The 20,160-nt window shown below is 34.8% G+C and overlaps 2 long non-coding RNA genes across 2 annotated transcripts in view; both read right to left on the reverse strand.

The window, feature by feature from the left end:
* The window catches only part of LOC135293860 (uncharacterized), a 248,147-nt gene that overhangs the window by 157,110 nt on the left and 70,877 nt on the right, over nucleotides 1-20,160 (reverse strand). The window lies entirely within an intron of this gene.
* Nucleotides 5,572-12,341, reverse strand: LOC135295378 (uncharacterized). The gene is made up of 2 exons (XR_010357447.1): nucleotides 12,125-12,341; nucleotides 5,572-7,611 (listed from the first exon to the last, which is right to left on the reverse strand). It is a non-coding gene; the product is annotated as an uncharacterized LOC135295378 (long non-coding RNA).

A 20,160-nucleotide genomic window follows, 5' to 3' on the forward strand; every position in this document is an offset into this window, starting at 1 on the left:
ATTGTGATTGACTTATACCTTTTGTACTGTAGACACCGAGTTATGTACCTCTTATTGGCTGTCTCCAACCACAAATTCTGTAATTATATATCTCATATATGCCTTAAGGAATTTTCAGTATTTCTGAGGAAAGACTGCTTTTATTATTAGTTAAGTTTCCCTGTCTTTGCCTGCTGATCTGTCAATACTACTCCTTTTCAGCGGTGGGAAGCAATTGTTTTGGCTATTCTTAGTTTCTTCTTCACACATCTAACTCTTCATGCTTTTCTAAGACATCATACCAGATGTTTCTTTTTGCCATCATGAACTCATTTATTATTTTGCTGTATAATTTTAGTACAGATCCCATGGAGGGAAAAACAATAGGGGATGATATGCTGTGTTTTTAGTACACAGTCAGGCAAGAATTAGGAAGAAGTATTTGTATTAGCTAATTTATCAGTTTGTACTCAGGCGCAAATATAAATTCAAACATGTCTTACCTAATTTTAGGGTCTTTAGTAAGAAAGTTTTAGTCCTGCACCATCACTGACTGCAAAGAGAACAAAGGAAGCCACAGCAGCTAACTTAGGTGGCTTGGTTAAGTTTTTCAATGGAATAAGTAAATAAGTTTCCTGTGTTGTCTTTACTAAATATGCCACCAAATCATCATGAGGGATTCCATGTCACTGTGGAAAGCTTCCAGCAGGTAGCCTTCTGCCTACAATACTACAAGTCATCCAAATTATGCTATACACAGTTATTTTGGTACTAGAAATGGCACATCTGCAACTGACTGGAAAATCATATAACTAAAACACTTTCATATAAATAAAGACAAGAGTAATTAAGGGTATAATTTTGCAACTCTGGGATTCCCTAGCTTAATGCTATCTCAGATTACTATTGGATGCCTTTATTTTATGGATGTAAACCCAAGATATTGATACATGCAAGAAAGGCCAAAAAACCCAGGAATTTTACATAATATCTTACACAGTTTATTACACCCACAGATGACAAAGAAAAAAGTACTTCTTTACCCTAGGGGATACGAAGATTTAGAGGCTTGCTGTAAACACTGGCTCTCCTCCTCCCTCCTAGAAAAGCAAGTACCTGCACACATAAAAATCATCCATAAAATAAAGACAGAACATAAAAACTCGCTGGGTTAGGAGGAAGGTTTATCTAAACTATTTTTCTACCTCTTACAGTGGCCAATACAGATAAAAGAAATAATAATGAAAAAGAATTACAGTGGTACTTTACAGGAATACTTGCTTGCCTTTCAAGAGTTTGCAATTCATAAAGGTGATAACTTTGTCATGAGTGCTCCTTCTTTGGTTTTATTTTCATAAACTCCTCCCTTAACCTTCTATTTTCTCTTGTATTTGGTGGTAAGTATCATTAATGATGTAAAATATTAGGAAAGACTAATTATAAGCATTGCTTTTATACTTCTATACAGAGATAATTGTTATTATTCAAAATGCCATTAAAAAGTAGGTATAATTCCAATTAAATTGCTTTCTCAGTACAAACACAGAACAAAAAGAAACCCCAACTGTATGGAGGGAGAAACAAATGGCCTGTGTATTAGTAATAACATGGAGGAAGATCCTTTTTACCCTGATATAACTCCAGTGACAAAACTGCTGAACTACTGATTAAGCAACCTAATATTCTAAGTGTCTAATTCTCACTTCACTAATTTCTATGAAATCTGTTTTAAATGGTGCTGACTACTTTCAAAGCTCAACCTTTCTTTGTAAGTGCTCTAAACATTGTAGAAATGAAATTGAATATGCATAGCATATTTGAATACATGCAAACAAGACTTAAGTATTTCCTTGTATCACAACACCGTGATTTTCCCTGCATGACTAACATAAAAGCTGAGTGTTATGTCATAAGATCATTTTTGAAATAGATCACTTCTAAAAGTCATACAGAACTGCAAAATTCCCCGTGAGATATGTATATACCCATATGACTAACATGTTCTCTGAAAGATTTCCTTTCCTTTTTTACTTTGAGAATTGACAGCATGTGGTGTGGCTTATTGCACCTCCTCTATCCCTCCAAGCCTTGGGAAGAGACAGACATAGCTCTGCTTTCCCTTGGTCTTTCTCTCAACCCAGCCTCCACTGTGATATTCATGTTGTTCTTCCCTTTCTGGCTGCATGGCCACAGATAACTGTGACTGTTCCAGGGCTGCTGCAGGGAAAGCAGGTGTCCTGAGTGAAGGCAGATTATAGGGAAATAATGGGGAATGATCATGGGGAAATGAGACATAATTATGAGGGAAATGTTTGTCTGTGTTACAGATGAGGATCACCTGCCCAAATAGGAGGTAGAATGGGAGAATAAAGTAGCTCTGCTTCATATTCCCTGGAAAGAAGAAAGAAGGAAGGCAAGTAAAATGATGTTCAAAGGTCTAACGAAGGGGAGTAAAAGCTTCTTCCAGCAAGCTATAGAACTGTGGAAGCCATGTTACTTGTTCTAAGCCCTCTAATTGTGCCTTCATTCCCAGGATACTCTTCTAACTTTTCAGACTCCCTCTCTTATTCATGACCTGCTAAAAACCAGCTCTAAACCTTGGCAAACTTTCCCTTCTATCAACAACCTTTCAAAATACTAATAGAACCCAGTTTCTCCTTAAATTCATTTTGCTGTCACCTCAAACTGAAATTTTGCTTGCACCACTAAAAAACTTTGAACTGTTTCTCAGTGTACCCTAGAGCAAATCAGTTGGGCAGCCAAGCAAGCAGTCAGATTTCTTCTCCTCACCAAGAGCCTGTAACGAAAAGATGCAAAGGAGGAAAATCAGTCATACCCTTCCTGTCTAAACAGATTCTGACAGCTCATTATAATTATTGAATGTCAACAGTGAATTCAGCCATATGCAAATATGTGGACAGAGATGGTTCTTGCACAAGACTCTGCAGATTCAGAGATATAACAGTCTTAAAAAAATAGACACAGATTAAAGAATTTATGCAAATATGTATGCATGCACTAGTATACCAGACCACAGTCAGTACCTCCAAATTAATTTTTAATATAAACTCTGTCAATGGCTCTTAGGAGACTTTACACAGTGTCCCTTCTGAAAAAAGGCACAATATAGTACAAGACCAAAATCAGAGCACAATGTCAGTTGGTCTATGACAAGATAAAAATGCTTCAGAACCTTTGTAATTTTCAACATTTTGCAAAAAACTGAGATTTTTTGTAAGAGAGGATGTTTAACAGAAATGCCTGATGCAAAACAAAAACAGCTCTGTCATATATTTATATCTGATGTGTCATAATGCAAGTGAAACTCCCTACAATGTGGATAACACCTGTTTTAATTAGGTACTTACATCTTAGTCCCTGTTTTTCTCATTTCTCCAAATTTTCCAGTTTTACTTAGAATATTTACATAGCAACATCAGTGTTTACAGTAATTTTATTTTTTTTAGAAATTACAGTTCTTGCCTTGTTATTATTCTAAGGTGCTTTTAACATTTCCAGTGTCCTTTACCCACTTTATTCAAGTAGTCTTTACACATTAAAAAATATGGTCAAAATATTTCATGATAATCAGCTTCCACTGCATTTTTTTTTGCATAGAGGGAATTGAATGAGGTACCTAGAAATGAGGATGAGGACAAACACCTTGTTAAACAGCAACAGAGACTTAAACATCTTTACATTTAAAAACCAGAGGAGGCAGTGTATCTATCTGAAACTACATATTCCAGGCCTTCACTCATGCTTTTGAAGCCAGGACTGAAAGTCTGAAATATTCCCAGGGTTTACCTAAATAAGCATTTTTATTTTCACTCCAGAGAAGTTATTTCCTTATGAAATATTTGTACATTTTAGAGAAATGGCACAAACTACCTCTTTGCCGTTCAGATTACTTCAGCGTCCTCAATGTTCCCCTCAATGCTGAATATAACCTGTAAAAACTTCCTTTGTTCCTCATTTTTGTGACTGTTATTTATTCACTAGTAACTTGAGAGTGCTGTGGCTTGAGTAATGAGATCTATCCAGGCACTTGAGAAATTTTCTCTATTTGGGGTCTTGCACTGATATGTTTGTCAAGAGGTTTAGGAGCAAGGATTTCTTTTTTGTCATCTTTTCTGTACATTTTTGTAGTCCAAACAGAAAAGCAGCCATATTTGATACAAGTAGCTAGATAATTAAGTCCCTTTCAAAAGGTTTTTGCCTGCAATTTAAAGTAGGTGGGGCTTCTCAGACACTAAGATTAGAGAAAAACTCCCAAATGAAGGTTGCGAAACTCTATAAAAACAGTTCACAGCTTGCTTAGACTCATCCACATAGCATGTTCAGGACATAGATATGTCATTAGAAATTTGTAGCAGTGTCTTTTCAGGGCGTTCATAAATTTTGACTTTACTCCTACACTAGCCACAGACTTCTTCTCCACTCAGTTAACCACAAGGAGAAAAGTTTACAATAAGTCTTCATGTCCCTTTCTTACAGCAGCTGTAAGCAACCATAGTGCAGTGCTGTTGCATCCGTCCATGCATGTGGTACCTAAGCAATTCTTGCTCACCCATCTTAAAACACAGCTCAGCTTTATTTTAGTGAAACTTTTTAAGGTTTCAAGCTATTTTAGCTGCTCTGTTAAATAAACAACTCCTCAAATATATTTAAATATGAGGCAATTGGTGTTATTTGTTGTCGTTTCTTTTCATTTGAGAACCTGATCCCATGGGAATTTGTGAAGACACAGGGTCAAGAAAGAAAGGGCAGTAATTGGAGATGGCAGATTTGGTTCATTAAGTATTTATTTATTCTCTGTATGCTGGTGTTTGTCAGCATCTTCACCATATCTGTTTCCTTTCTAATTTAATGTCGGTTCCCATCAGTGTTTTACCTTTTCTTTCTAAAGAATAAATAGACCGACAGGGTACAATGGTAACAGAGCTGATCCTGCAATCTAAAAGAAGGCAGTGAATGTTTTTGTTGCTATTTTTAAATGTAAACTCCTGAAAAATTTATCTTTACAAAAAGATAATTCCTCTTTTTTTTATGCTGTTATAAAAATGGAAGCAATGATTACATTATATAAACATCATATATTGGAATCAAACTATTTTTTAATATTAATTTTGGTTTAAGATAACTTATAACACCATATTAAGATATAGAAACAAAAGATTAGTGTTCAGAACAGAAGTAAGAGAAGAAAAGAAAAAGTGTATAATATCAGGTATTCAGTGCAAGCTTTAAGTGTTATTTCATAGCCAAATGGTTGAATACAATACAGGTACACTGAAACTTCCATCCATTTATGTATTTAAGCTGATCATTACCCTATCTGATTTCACTGGCAGCATTTCTACTTCCTGCTGAGATATGAATATTAACCTCTACATATCTTCCTTGTTTAAATGAAAAAACATCTAGTGGAATTCCCTGTTCTTCAGGAAAAAAAAAAGGTCAAGGGAAAGTTGTGCAATTTTTTAAAAAAGATCTAACTTATTGTAAATTAAAGTAAAAACATTGCAGATAAAATGAACAACAATAATCTCACAATTAAAGATTAATGCAAAATTCTAAAATAAACTAATATTAAATTTAAAAGCTTTTTAAAAGAGAGAGTTTAAATTGGAGGTATACTATGATTGTAATTACAGCTTAGATATTCCTGCTACAATGAGTTGTACAGAAGGAGTTCTTTCTGAACAAGTACATAAACATTTCTAGTACAAATGCTGAGAAATGTGCTTTTTGAAAATAATTATTTCTCTCCACAAAGTAACAGAAATATTAATGAAAGGAGAACAAGGAAAAAATTGATTGAAACTATTCCTAATATTTGTAAAATTTTCTCTCTAATAATCTTCTCTATTTTATTTAGCTTTGCAAACATTACTTAAGACATAGGATGCTACAGATTTAAATATGGAGAAATTGCGAGGGCTGGAACTTCAGTGTATACAATTATAAAAGTAACTACCGTTAATATTTTTGCAAGACACTGCTAATAAATAATTTTGCTTAAATAAAGTCCTGTGTTGGAAATCTTAAACCCAAGGTACAGTTTTTAGTCTCAGTCTTTTTAGTAGATTATATACATCCATAGAGAATTTCTAGTTCTATTCCTTCTGAAGGAAGAATTTTGAATTTAAAAAAAAAATGGGGGACTTTTTAAAATACATTCTTCAAGAGAAAGCTAAGGCTTAATTCAGCTTTGGACCACACCTTCAAGTACTTTTTTGTTCCATTAAAGGAATTGTCTGCTATGAAGGTCTTGAGCAAAACAGCATTTTCCTCAAGTTGCAGACTCCCCTTTAATAACCTGTAAATGTCAAATAAAAATGGTGGAGAACATTTTTCATTTTTTCCAGGCCTCCATGCCTTTAAAGTTAATTTTAGCAGATTATGAAATTCTGAAATGGGCCTCAGAAGTCCAACATACATATGTTTATCTGCAGTATTTTTCAAATTTGGATTAATTGCTTCTGAAGAAAAAATGCACTCCAACTGTCAGTAACATAAAATTTCTGCTTCTGTTTAGAATATCTTGGTCACTTGTCTCAGCTTTCAGCTGGGGCTCCCCAGGATTCTTTCCTTGTGGTTCTGGTTTTCTTCTTCAACAGCTTAATGTTGCGCAGCATATTAAACAGAGTTATATGTGTGTGTCTCTTCTCTAGATAAATTTATTTCTGCCCAAAATGAAATCTCAGTCTTTCTGCTAAGTTAAAATTCTTGTAGATTTCCATAATGAGTTGACCTTATCAAGAGCATGGGGGGTGGGGGGGGGGGGGGGGGTGGTGTGTGTGTGTGTGTAAATATAAGAGCTTCTGGGACAGGCTAAGGCTGAGGGGCTCACTCGCCAGTTACCATCAAAACAGACTTGACGTGAGGAAATTAATTTATTGCTAGTTAATAATAGATCAGGATAGTGACAAGTAAAACCAAAACTAAACACACTTTCATTTCACCTCCCTCTTCTTCCCATGTTAAGCTTTAGTCCCAGTTCTTCTACCTCCTTCCCTGTCCCCAAAGAGTAGGGTAGGGGATGAGGACTGGGGTCAGTTCATAACTCTTTGCTTCTTCCACTCTTTCCTCAGACTCATCCCCTGCTCCAACATGAGGTCCCTCCTGTGAGATACTGTTGTCCAAGAACTACTCCATTCTGTGTCGTTCCCACAGGACTTTGTTACAATAATTGCTCCAGTATTATTTCTCTAAATGGGCTGCAGTCATTTGGGAAAAGACTGTTCCAGCATGGTCCCACAGTCCTCCATTCCTGCCAGCAGTCTGCTCCAGTGCAGACTCCTCCAGGTCCACTGCATTTGTGTGAAGTTCTTCTTGGTATACACAGTGGGTATCTACTCCACTGCAGTCCTTCCTAGGCAGAACTGGGATAACCTGCTTCACCGTGGTCTCCTCTGAGGGCTGCAGAGGTATCTGTGCTCCAGCACCTCCGCCACCTCCTGCTTGATATCTGCAGGACATCACTCAGGTGAGTCTGAGTGTATTGTGTGCCATCTCATAGATGGAAAGCGGCAGCAGCGCCTGAGAATTCCTCCCCACTGCAGGGATCAGTTCAGCCTGGAGAACAGAAAACTCAGCAGGACCTTAGCAATACCTATAAATAAATACCTGGTGTAAAGAAAACAGAGACAGGCTGTGCTCAGAGGTATCCAGTAACAAGACAAGAGAATATGGACACAAATTGAATTACAGGAAATTCATTCTAAACCTGTGCTGTCTGAAAAAGAAGGAAAAAGAAAAAAAAGAAAAGGAGATGAAAACCTTTAGGGATGGAAAATTCAGACTTCCAAAAAACCTACAAATACATTGGCTCAAAGATACCTAACCAAAAGGTCACTACTGGTGAAACTAACAGCACACTTTCCCTTGATTTTACCTTTTTCTGTCTGGATGTCTTCTGTGATGTATCTAGAAAGAAATTCTCTAAAGCAAAAGTGACCTCATGGCTTTGACTTCATGCAGCACTGAGAACACCCATTTCCCAACAGTACATTTTCTGCAGAGCTTCATGTTTCAGAGGGACCATCATTTTTTAAAATATAATGCTGCTTATTTTATTGCAGTTTTGAACAGCACAGAAAGTCAGTGTATAAGACCAGAAGTTGACCAGAACTGATCATGTTTTAAAACAAAAAGTGAGGGGGGAAAAAAAAAAATGCAGAGATTTTAATTAGAATTCAAGTTATTTACTAATGCTAGTATATGTTTATCTACTTATTTTTTAAAATATTTCTAGATATACTAAGAATATATAATAATATTAATACTGATTTTTACTTTGAAAGAAATACTAATATTTAAATTAATTAAAATTAATAATGAGATAAATAAAACACATACTTTACTCCTGAGGAGCAATTTATCTGATTGTGGAAATTTCCATGTTATTTTCAATTTTGTGCACAAATTGCAAGTGTAACAAATTGTAACAGTAAGATAATATTTTTCCAATCTAAGAAGGTAATCATATGCTCATAGATATATAAGATAATTCAGGTGGGCAGGACCTTGGGAAGGCTTTAGTACAATGTGCTGCTCAGAGCACAATCAATCTGAAGTAAAATAAGGATGCCTAAGGTTGTGTCCATTTAGGTCTTGAAAACAAGTGAGGACTGAAGACATAATCCTGCCTGGGCAACCTCTCCCATTATTTGACTGTCTACAAGGGAAAATAAAATCTCTCTGAATTTTTCTTGTTTAATTCATGCGTATGTTCTGTTCTCTTCCAGCCACCCATTGCTGTGAGGGGCCTGGTTCTGTGTCCTTGCTGACCTCCCCACAGCCATGGGTGCTGCTCTTGGGTCCCCCACAGTGACCTTTTCTCCAGGCTGAAAAAGCCTTGGTGTCGCAATCTCTCCTCAGAGGACCAGTACTCCATCTCTGGACCATCCTACTGGCCCTTCTTTGTGTCCATTGCAGTGTAACAATGACTTAAATATCTAACAATCATAACAAAAAGGTTATCAAGTCCTTTCTATCTGTAAAAATAAAACATGATATGAAGTAGAAACCATTCTAAAATATATTAAAAAAAAGATAAAACTCAATTTTACAACAGATGAAAAAGTTTGGGGACCAAGATGAATTATCCTTCCATAATCAAGATAAAGCTGTGCCACATGTAGAACATATGTTTTAGATACTAGAATTATGGTTCCAAATGAAAGTATATTTCATTTGTTCATTAATAGTAACTATACTAATTAACTATACTGTTCATATTAATGGAATATCAATTGTGATGCATGTAGCAAAGCAGGAGAAAGATGATTCTTGATACCAGTAATGTTTTTTGACGGGCAAGCTCAAAAACACTGATTTTCCCCCAGGCCTCTGAAGATAAAACCAAAGTCTTTTCCTGCTGATATTGGAAAAAACAATGGCTAAAAAAGACCTGATAGCATACAAGAAATTGATCATGGTGCTTCAGAACAGTTCTTTGTTCTTAGTTCTGCATGTTCTTTTTCTGTTTCTAACATCTCTTTGTAAGGAGTCTTTAACTTTTTTTTAGAGCAGCAGTCCCTGTGCTTTATATGCCCAGTTAAACTACCTGAAATATTATCACATATAACTACAAAAAGACTGGAAAAAGTCTTGGCTTCTAAAAATTTAGTGTCACACTTTCAGATGAAATTTATTCTTGTCTATCCAATGTAAAGGAAGTCTAAGCAAAAAACCTTACCATGTACACAGATTTTGTGAAGAATTTAGTGTCAGTGCAAGATCACAGCACCTGCCTCCATCCCTCTGCACATCCTCCATTTGTTTGTCTCCCTTAATATTTCTTGCATTGGTTCAGAAAACTATTTTAGTTGGAAAAAGAACATATATATATTTATAAACCTGTAATTCTCAACATAGGTTGGAAATTACAAGGAGCTTAAGTTGGTATTTTTGAAGTGTAGCATCACATAGCAGCCACAGAAGATAACTCATAAACAGTCTAACTTGGAAAAACAAAATTTAACCTCCATTTCATAAAAGAATTAAAAAAAAATAAAAATAATAACAAACCATAAAAGTGATGAGGAAATATTTACCAAAATTGACTACTTTCAATGCCATTTGATAAGATTTATGTTTCAGCTTTTCTTTCCTTTACTTTGGAGAGGGAGAAGAATGAATTTTAATATAGTATTTTAGAATATTTCCTACAGTCTGGAATATATATTTCTATGATATTGAGGCACATGCTTTCATTATTAGTGCCACATTTTTATTTGATTTCCTTTTCTATTAATGTAAGAAATCCTGAGTGTATTATTTTCAGTTCCCTCCATCAAGTAATGAAAAAATGTGGTTTATTGTTCTGGAATTTCAGAACTAAAATTAGAAGAAACTTGTAAAAACTTAATTGTTACTTCTTTTTTTTAAGTCCTTTTTTATTGTTGCTATTCCTTCAGGCAGAGGAAAGTTTATACAATGTATTTATTAAATTCTGATGTTACTTCTGCCACAAAAGAAACAAAATTTTAAACAAATATGAAAAAATTGTAATATGTATTAGATCTGGTATTTATATCTCAAATTTGTACATCAGTAAATTCAGTGGGTCATTTAAAAGAGAAAAACTTGCAAATTAGAAAAGTCCAAAACCATTTACAATTTCCTTATGACAAGTTCTAGATAATAACTTAGATGTCTGAAGTAAGGCTTAGGTGGAATGGAAACCACTAGTCCTAATATGGCCTAAATTCAGAGATTCAGATCCTGACCACTCCCACAAGTTTTACTAGTGTAATACTTTTCAAGCATTCCTGGAGTTGTTCAGAAGTGATGCTCTTCACTTCTGAACAACTTCATGACAGCCTTCATGAAGATGAGTGTGTTGTCACTGACATCCTGGTGTAATCCTAAATGGACTCTGCAATTTATTCATCCTGTCCAAGGAACTCACCGTTGTAAAAATTGTCAAAGGATTCCTGCTATTTAGCTAAATGTTTGAACTCCACCAACATACAGTGTGGCTGGTTTCTTTCGTAAACAGCTGGGCTTAGTCTCTCTTTCTATTATTTCCCAATGGGTGAAACATTTGTCAGGCAAATTATTGCTTTTCATTACTGAAGATATTCAAATTTTCTGAGTTCAAATTTCCAGAAGCACTTTGGTACCTAAATCAAAGCTAAGCTTGAAATCAGAAGGGGACTACACAGTCTTCTGAAGTTGCTTCATTGTGCAGTGAAAAGTTCCATACTATGAAGTAGAGAAGTCAAGGGTTTGGAGTAATAAAACTGAGTAAGAGAAACACAGACACAGTGGCTACTAAAGTATGTAGGAAACAGTCTTTTGGGTTTACACAGTAAACCCACACCAGACTGGGGATGAGATTGCTGGATTTTTTTCCCTTCTTAATTCTCTATTTTACCCTCCCCCTGCCCCCCCCCTCAAAAAAAAAAAAAAAAAAAAAACCAAACCAAAAACAACAAAACAAAAAACCCACAGACAAACCAAATTATAGGATTTTTTTCCTTTGTAATTCTCTATTTTATCCCCCATCAAAAAAACCCACAGACAAACAAACAAAACAATAATAAAACCCCCAAGCAAACAATCAATCAAAGGCTGATATTTCTCAATCCCTGAAATCACATAGTAATGTCCTGTCTTGTTCCCTGTCTCAACTAGTAAATCTGTAACTATTTACTAGAGAGCATGAAAACTCCCAGAGAGGAACAACAAGTAACATTTCCTCTGCCTTGTAGACAGAATCACCTCTCAGTTAAGGTTTTCCTGAAAGACAGGAGAATTCAGTTTCTGCTACCCAATAATTTCATTGGGAATTCAGTTTGGGCTTCTTGTTTACTGGGCTGAGAGGAGAAGTGTGAACATTTTGAGCTATTGCACAAGACTAGATAATTAGAGTTTTTTCTCCACTATTTTAACACTGTTCTGCTAAGGCTGAAGGCAGAAGCCTGAGCCGTACCTGACAGACAAGATAAGGAGAAATTGCTGAGCGTGGTACAAGAAAAGACTGAAGATGTCCAAAATCAGGGATAGAAACAGGCAGAAGTTACCAATAGTGCTGTGAGACATCACCAGGTGACAGGTCAGGTGGAGGCATGCAAGGCATGGCTGATCGTCAAGGGGGAATGTAGGGGCCTTTTGGGGAAAGGAATCTTACCAGGCCAGAGGAATCAGTAATATTGCTCCTAGAGAGACGGGAGGGAAAAATCATCTGGGTCTTTCAATATGACAGATTCTCTTGTCTTTAACAAGTGCCCTTATTTGTGGTGGCAGCTCGCTGATCACAGACAGAAACAGACAACTTTCCCAGGCATCTTTCCGGGAAAGGCTGTGAGAAGCTCAGAGAAAAGAATCATAAACACTTCTTATCTTAACTTGCTGCACCTGGTGTTTGTGAACATGTGGAATGTGTTGTGGAAATATGTTTACCAAAAGGGTAGTTTCTTAATTAGCCAATGGTGATGGTGTTTTGATTAAAGAACCAATTAGGTCCACCTGTAGCAAACTAGAGTACAAAATGGAATGGGTTTCCTAATAAAGTGAATTAGCCTTCTGGTTGTCTTTCAAATGTGTCTTTGCTTACTCAACAGTGACAGTTATTCTCCTGTAAGATTTGTACTTTCCTAAGTGAGTGAGCAAAACCAAGTTCTTGTGTTGTGTTTTTCAAGCAAACATTTTGCTGTGTCATAAAAACCACAAAACTTCCGTATCTTAAGCTAGTATCAAAAACATTCTGAAGTAAACTTCCTTTCATTCTAAAGTATTACAGAACCTATATTTCTCTGTGAATTGTATAATAACTGAGAACCCTATTTAGGGAACCTGGGTTTAGAACTATCTGTTCATGCACTTCAGAAGTTTTGAATATAACTTTATTCTCACACAGCTTTTGCTTATTGATTTCCCAGTGAGAGAAGCATACCTGCTTTGTATTTTTAAGTTTTTCACAAGACAACAATAAATAGGTAAACTAGTATTCTACTTTGTTAAATATTTATCAATACTTTGAGTATTTTTTGTTAGCTGGGCTTTTTAGTGCTTCTCATTTCTTTTAACTCAGTTTTGCTTACAGTTGCAATATTTTTTCTGAATGGTTTTGTCTATCACTTCCTCTTTTTTATGTTTAGGACTTTTTTGTCAGCTTTTGGTTTTAGCTGTTTATGAAAGTAGATAGTAAATACTTAAGGAGATAAAACATCTGTTTCATACTAGATAATTCCATTTTAGTCCCTGGCAGCCTCAATAGTATGGCTTAGAATTGTTATATTTTCACATTCTTCACTTGAATTGAACATGGTATATCAAAGAGAAAGAATAACTGCAAATTAAAACTTCCTAATCTTCAGATATTTCACCCCAGTGCAAAATAAGGACACTAGATGCAAGCTCTAACTCATCCTTTGGAGAACTTGACACAGCAATTTTCTATTCTTTCCTCCTTCATGCTTTTGTTGAGATATTCACCTCATGTAATGTTTCTTTGAAAGTCACTCTACTGTCCTGTATTCCTGAGCACATGGGGACATATCATGCAGGAGAAGGGCAAGAGAATTTTGCCCAGCTACTTTTCTGTGTTTTTGTTTGTTTTTGTTTTGGGTTGTTGTTGTTGTTTTGTTTGTGTTTTTATTGTTGTTTTTTGGTTTTGTTTTTTTTTTGTAAAAGGCATGTATTTCACTAAATGCTTTCCATTAGGAGCAAATATCACAAATCATTTTCAATAAATTTAAATCTTTCAGTGTATTTGACAGTTTTATCAGTTTTATGTATGAATTTGATAGAGAAAAAGCAAATCTTTTAGGAAAAAAAGTAAAAATTATGGATTAAGTTGATCTGCAAGGAGAAATTATAACCAAAAACCAAATCAATAAAGCAAAGCAGTATATGATTGGAAACCAGATGACTAAAGAAATAAATTATGGATAAATACTATTAAATTCTATATAGGTCTGTTTCATGCTCTTAAATTCTTTGTCATTAGGTTACACTAAAAACTTGTAGACATAAAGCTTCAACAATAGCTAGGAGGGGAAATTAACCTAATGATTATATGTCACTTAAGCAATGTGTTTATATATAGTCCAACAAAAAGACATTTTTGTTTTGATTTGTTGGGGTTTTGTAAAATATTGTGGTTTATATCAAGCAAAAAGGTTTATATAAAGAAGGAGGGCTGCAGTTAGATGAATTAAGGTTTTTTTTTCTGCTGATAACACAAAAATATTGATCAACACTGACCACTGTGGTCTAAGAAACATTATTGCACGATATGCCTATGAAAAGTTTGAAAAGAAACATGAAACATAAAACATGACAGTGAATATGTATATGGATATGAATATGAAAGTGTTTTCACAAAAATCACCAAAAGAAAAAGAATAATAGACAGTTGGGGAGTGAAGGAATTCACCCAAGTGGTGGTCTGGATAATTGGCAAGGTGTAACAATGTCATGTAGTTAAAACACTTTGTAGTTTTCAGGCCTTTTCCTAAGGCTACTCTGTAACACATTTGTCTCTCTCTGCCATGCAATAAAGAGGACTGGAGACAGCCACACAACTCTCACAAAAGAAACCTACCAGCTTAATTCCCTGAATTTTTTCCCCTGACTTAAATATTCATTAATTACTTCATTTTCTTTTAAATATCTGTATCTTTCTCTTAGTCTCTGCATAATAGATGAGTTTTCTTTGTGGTCATAGAAACAATCTCCTCCTCCTCCTACTTCAATGTCAGTTTAGAAGGTTTGTTTAGTTACCCTAGGCTTTTATGAATTGAACCCAGATGTCTTTTCTCTTTGGAGCTGTTGAACATCCTGAACTAAATGTGTCCCTTGTGCAATAATTGAGTGGAAGAAAACGTTTTGCTTCTATGTTGATACCTTTCAGGGGTTTTTATATGCTAGTTGCAAAGGCAGCTTTATTTAGGTACAAAAATGCTTTTCCATAATAAAAAGAAATACAGAAACAAACCAACCAAACAAAAATGACAAATGCAGAACCCTCGAAGCTGTAAAAATACCAAGCTAACTAGTTAAAATATTCCGTGGCTTGGGGCATTTCAAGCTCAGAAAACCAAAATAGAAACAACTGAAAAGAGGCTTGTCAATGCTGCCACACACACTGTCAATCAGCCAGAGCCTGGAAACAGCCACCTGGCTCCACTCAGCTCTCCAGGAGATGGAGGACTGCCCTGCAAGAGTGAATGAGCGTGTGCACTGTTCCCTAATTACAAAGCAAATCTATTTGTTGCTTTTGGCTTCTGGCAGGATGTTGCTCAGTCTAACAGATTTTGTGTGTCTCACACCCTTCTACAAAACACCTGCATTCTCCAAACTGTTATTTTTGCTGCCCTGACCTTGTTTTTGGCCATATGTCTCACCTGGTGGAAAGAACTGTATGGACATAATTAGGGCTCTAGCATCCTGTTCCTAGCCACAGCAGCAAACTTTGCATGTGCAAAATCCTTGAAAAGATCTAAATGCTTAGAAATCAGTTCACAATCTCAAGACATTAAGTACCAGAACCTTGACACAATTTTTGCTCTTTCCATTTTAAAGTTTGTCTTTTTCTGTCAGTAGTTCTTAATGCTGAGAAAGAAATCCCTTTAACTTGAAAATTCTTGATAAATATAATATGAAATATTAAGCTCACTTCTATGGTGCACTCTAACAAATAAAACTTCTATTTTTTGTGCAACATACATCTTGATTTTTGTTTGCTTCCTTGTTACTGATCTTGTTGTATTAATTTTATAAAAAAGCAAAACAAAGCCCACAAACAAGCAAACAAACAAACTAATTTTAAAAAATAGTCAGACCTATCAAAGGGCCTCTTATTGCAGATGATTTTTCTGGTAAGAACAGAGACCATAATCACACAGATAATGTATTTAGTTTAGCTCTGATTTCAGCTAACAGAATCTGACAGCCTTTGCAGAGTCTCTTGTTCTTAACTGTGCTACAGCACTGACTCTACTTTTATTATATTAGACATGATACTGATATATTTTAAATGGCCTAGTAATTACAGCAATGCCCATAGGCCACTGCTAATTTTAACTTCAACTTTCATCTGACTTCGCTTGAGTGTATGTGTGCACGTGAAAAGGAAAACAAATGGAATCTTCAAGAGTTTATCAATTTAAAATCACTTAAAAATAATAATAATAATAATTTTTAAAATGCTTGGAATATCCTAAAATTGCCAAGCTGCCAATAATCAAATACTATTTATTATAACTGCTTTTCAATAGATAAATTAAAATTAATCATAATTCCTTTTTTTTTTTTCCAGGTCTCAACTGAAAAATTATCAACAGGGTAGAAGCAATGTATTAAAGTTCATTATCTGGGCAATTATCTAGGCACTGTATTAAAGTCAATTATCTGTTAGATTATCTGCATCTAATGGTGTACACACTATTTCTGCCTCTTGATAGCATATATGCTGTAGGAAATTTAAAAAATAAAATTGAATTTTTATTCTCAGATAATAAACTTTAAGGGATTTTTTTAAGGAGAAAGAAAAAAAGAAAAAAGAAAAAACGATATTATCAAGCACCTGGAACAAGTTACACTGTCCATGATAAATATCTAAAGACAAAATTAACTATTTCTTTTCCTCTCCTTCATATATCAAAGTGTATAAAGCCTTTTCTATTTAGTCTTTAAAACTTTAAAAAAATAAAAACTTATAAAGCAGTTATAGTGTACTAATTTTTATACTCAGCTGGAATTTGCAAAACTGAATAATCATCACAACATGTATTCATGCCTGTGGTGTTTGCTTTGTTTTCTGAATAGTAACTTGAAAGCGTTTTGTGCTCTTTCTCCTTTTCATTGTCATGTGAAGCTCTTCACAACAAAGCAAAAGAAATGTGAAGCAATAAGGGGAGTGTACATACAAATTCTTTGTTTTCCCTGCCTTTTTAAACAAAGGAAGTGGTTTTAACTTTTTAGTCTGTGCTACAATTTTTTTTTTAATTTAAAAAGAAACAGGCTTTCTTATCTGTTTGTGGTTTCCCACATATATAATCTAGGTATGGCTCTTTTTGCTGACTTAAAATAACATTACAGACTCCCTTGTTGGGAGTCTATATTTGTTGGATCTCCCTTTCTCCCTACCGGAGAAATGTGTTACATCTTTACAAATATGTAGTCAGATATGTAATGAGCATCTGGTAGATTTTTTTTTTTAAAATGAATGTGCTCTATCCTAAAGCAATTAAAGTATCTTTTATAGCAGCTCTACAAACGTCAATCACAAGACTGTTAGTGTGAAGAAATCTAGAACGGGAAAAAAAAGCCAGAAAAAAAAGGAGAAGGAAGAAAATCTAGTAATCTCTCACCACTTTTGGAAGTATTTAGGCTTAGCTTTCTGAAGTAAAGGCTTTCTGAAGTAAAGGCTCAATACTAGCAATTATGGGACTTATTCTGTATCAGGAGGGAATAGCTCAATTTCCCTTAACAGAGGATAGTGAGTCACTACCATAATTTTCTTCAGATAGTAACTTAATTGAAGCATAAGTTGGGAACTGAGAAACATATATTATGGCCACTGATTGCCTGCTCACATAATCCATTTAAAATATTTTTCTTGAAGTATAAATACAAAACTTTCAGTACCGGCAGACCTCTTTAAAAGCTTATTTACTGTGTCACTGAAATAAAAAGAGATGTTCTTACAGAGATAATGTTAAAGGAAATCAAATACTATAGGTCAACTGTGATTTGTGGAGCTACAAACAGGCTATGGGAGTTATTTTGAACCTTAAAGAAAAAAACTGAAAAAATCCTACCCTCTTTGTCAAAGGCTGAATTGAGCTATAATTTAAAGACTTCATGCTTTGTGCGCTTTCCTTCCAAATTTAGTTCTTTCTATCACAGAAATGCTACAAGTAGAGAAGCCTCCTGTCCATGCCATCCCTAGTCCCCTACACGGAGCTGTGCTTCAGTACATGAATAATGTATGTGTGTGCCTGTTCACATGCACAGAACATCCTAAAGGTCATTCTAGGAGAAAATTTATTCAAAAATGACTAAGGTATGATGTGCCTTGCAATTAGGAATATATCAGATGACTATTAACTGACACATGAAGACAGAAAGACTATTTTAAAGATGTTGATTGTCTTAGAACATGGTCCTGAGAGTAAAGACCCCAAAACTATTTAAATAACAATTCAGAAAGCATGGGTGGAAGAAGGAAGGAATAAAACTATATAAATTTATGATCCTGATGTTCAGATGCCATTTGAGGATCCATATACCACACTGCCATCGTTTTTTGCCTTCATAACAGCTCAAAGCCTTTTTGTTCATATATTATAATACTTCTGTTAGCAAAAATATATTTCCTAACTCACAGAAAAATGATGTTAACAATCCACATTACTTTCCACTTAAAAAGCAAAAAGTGGATAAACATCCAGATATAACTCCAGGGGGAAAAAAATTATAGTCCCTTATATAAATTAGGTTTTTTTTTGATATCTCCATTTTGTGACACCAATGCCTGATTGAAGATGTGTATTTAAAGCTAGGCCTGGCTGATCCTAAAAGAAAGTTAATATTTCCATACCATCCAAGAAAACCAGGACAAAGTTTCTTATAGATTTTATATTTTTATCTTTTTTATCTTTATAGATAAACAGATTTTCATAGGTATATTCCTGGTGCTTTTAAAATTATAGTAAGAGGCTAAATAATTAATATTCTTGAGTGGTTTTTGTTTGTTTGTTTTGCTCTGGATGGGCTGCTATGAAAGTTTCGGATCAAACCAAAGAAAGAAATAAATAAAATTTATACAAGAATTATCTGTTCATGCCAGTTGAGGCATTTTGCTTCAGTTTTTGTTTTAAAAAAACTGAAGCAAACCTTTAGGTTTTATACAAACCTTTAGCTTTTAAGAATGTTTGCAATTTCTTTTAAATCAAAGAATGAGAAATTTTTTTTTCCTGGGAGACACATGAACTAATATATCTAAATAATAAACAATAATATGTGCATCAATATATGTTTTTAAATACCTAGTGTTTATGTAACACATTTAAGATATTTTATAAGTCCATGTGTTTTGTTTATGATCTTTCATTTTCCAGCACTCTAATGTGATATTGTTCAATGTGCTTTCATTCAAAAGTATGCTGAATGCATCTTTTGGCATTCTTCTTCTTTGTCTAGACAGTTAAACTAGATGAAGGCAGTTGGACTAGGTTTAAGCAGTTGGACCAGATGGTCACTGTAGGTTCCTTCTAAATCAACTGTTCTACTCTGATCTATTTTTCCAAGCTTATCACTTTGATAAAATTATTCCTGTATTAGCATCTTTCTATTATACCTACAATAAGACACTCATCCAGATGACTGTCACAGCCTATTTTGGCCTTAATTGTTATCTCTTAAAGGTTAACAATGCATGAAAAGCCCAATTCTCATCTCTCTTCATCATAACCCATGTAGGTTGTATTTCAAAGACTACCTTAGGGCTTTCTGTCATGATTTACCTCATGCATGGAATAAAATCTTGAACAGTAGCATAGACAGCTCATTGGTCTTTCTAAAATGTGATTTAACCATGCTACCTGGGATATAGAAATGGTAATGACTATGAAATTAACATTCTCTTAGCTACTTTCTCTTAAGTTCTTAAAGTGCACATTTTCCCTTCCAGAAACTTAGTCCTCTTTTCACTCCTGATTTTGATTCTTTGATTCCTTGTTTTCATTTTAATTCCTTGATACTTGTGCATTTATTGTGCATACTTTCTCTACCTGGCTGTCTTTTGACTGCAACATCCAGCTAGTTCTAAGAAAACCCAGGCTGAAGTTTGAGGATGTGAGAATGACTCCAAAAAGGACAATGCAGATAAGATTTCACTAGCCCTGAGTCTTCTCTATATGTGTTTCAGGGGGATTTATGCCTCACAGACCCCATCTCCCCTCATAGTACCCAGAACAAGCAATGTATTATTTCACTTTTCCTCTATAAAAATATTACTCTATCATTATTTCCCTATGGTTATAACACACAGAATTTCAGGGGAGCACAACAATTCTCTCAGAGAATGATAGAAATCTCCATCTGGATATAATTGCTTTGCAAACAGGCTATAGCTGCTCTGCTGCATCTGTTAGCCTAAATGTCAGGGAGGGACACACTTTGTAGTGTATTCAACGATGTTGTAATCTGTCTTTG

The sequence above is a fragment of the Passer domesticus genome, chromosome 2 (genome assembly GCF_036417665.1).
Source record: "Passer domesticus isolate bPasDom1 chromosome 2, bPasDom1.hap1, whole genome shotgun sequence".
In the NCBI taxonomy this organism is placed as follows: domain Eukaryota; kingdom Metazoa; phylum Chordata; class Aves; order Passeriformes; family Passeridae; genus Passer; species Passer domesticus.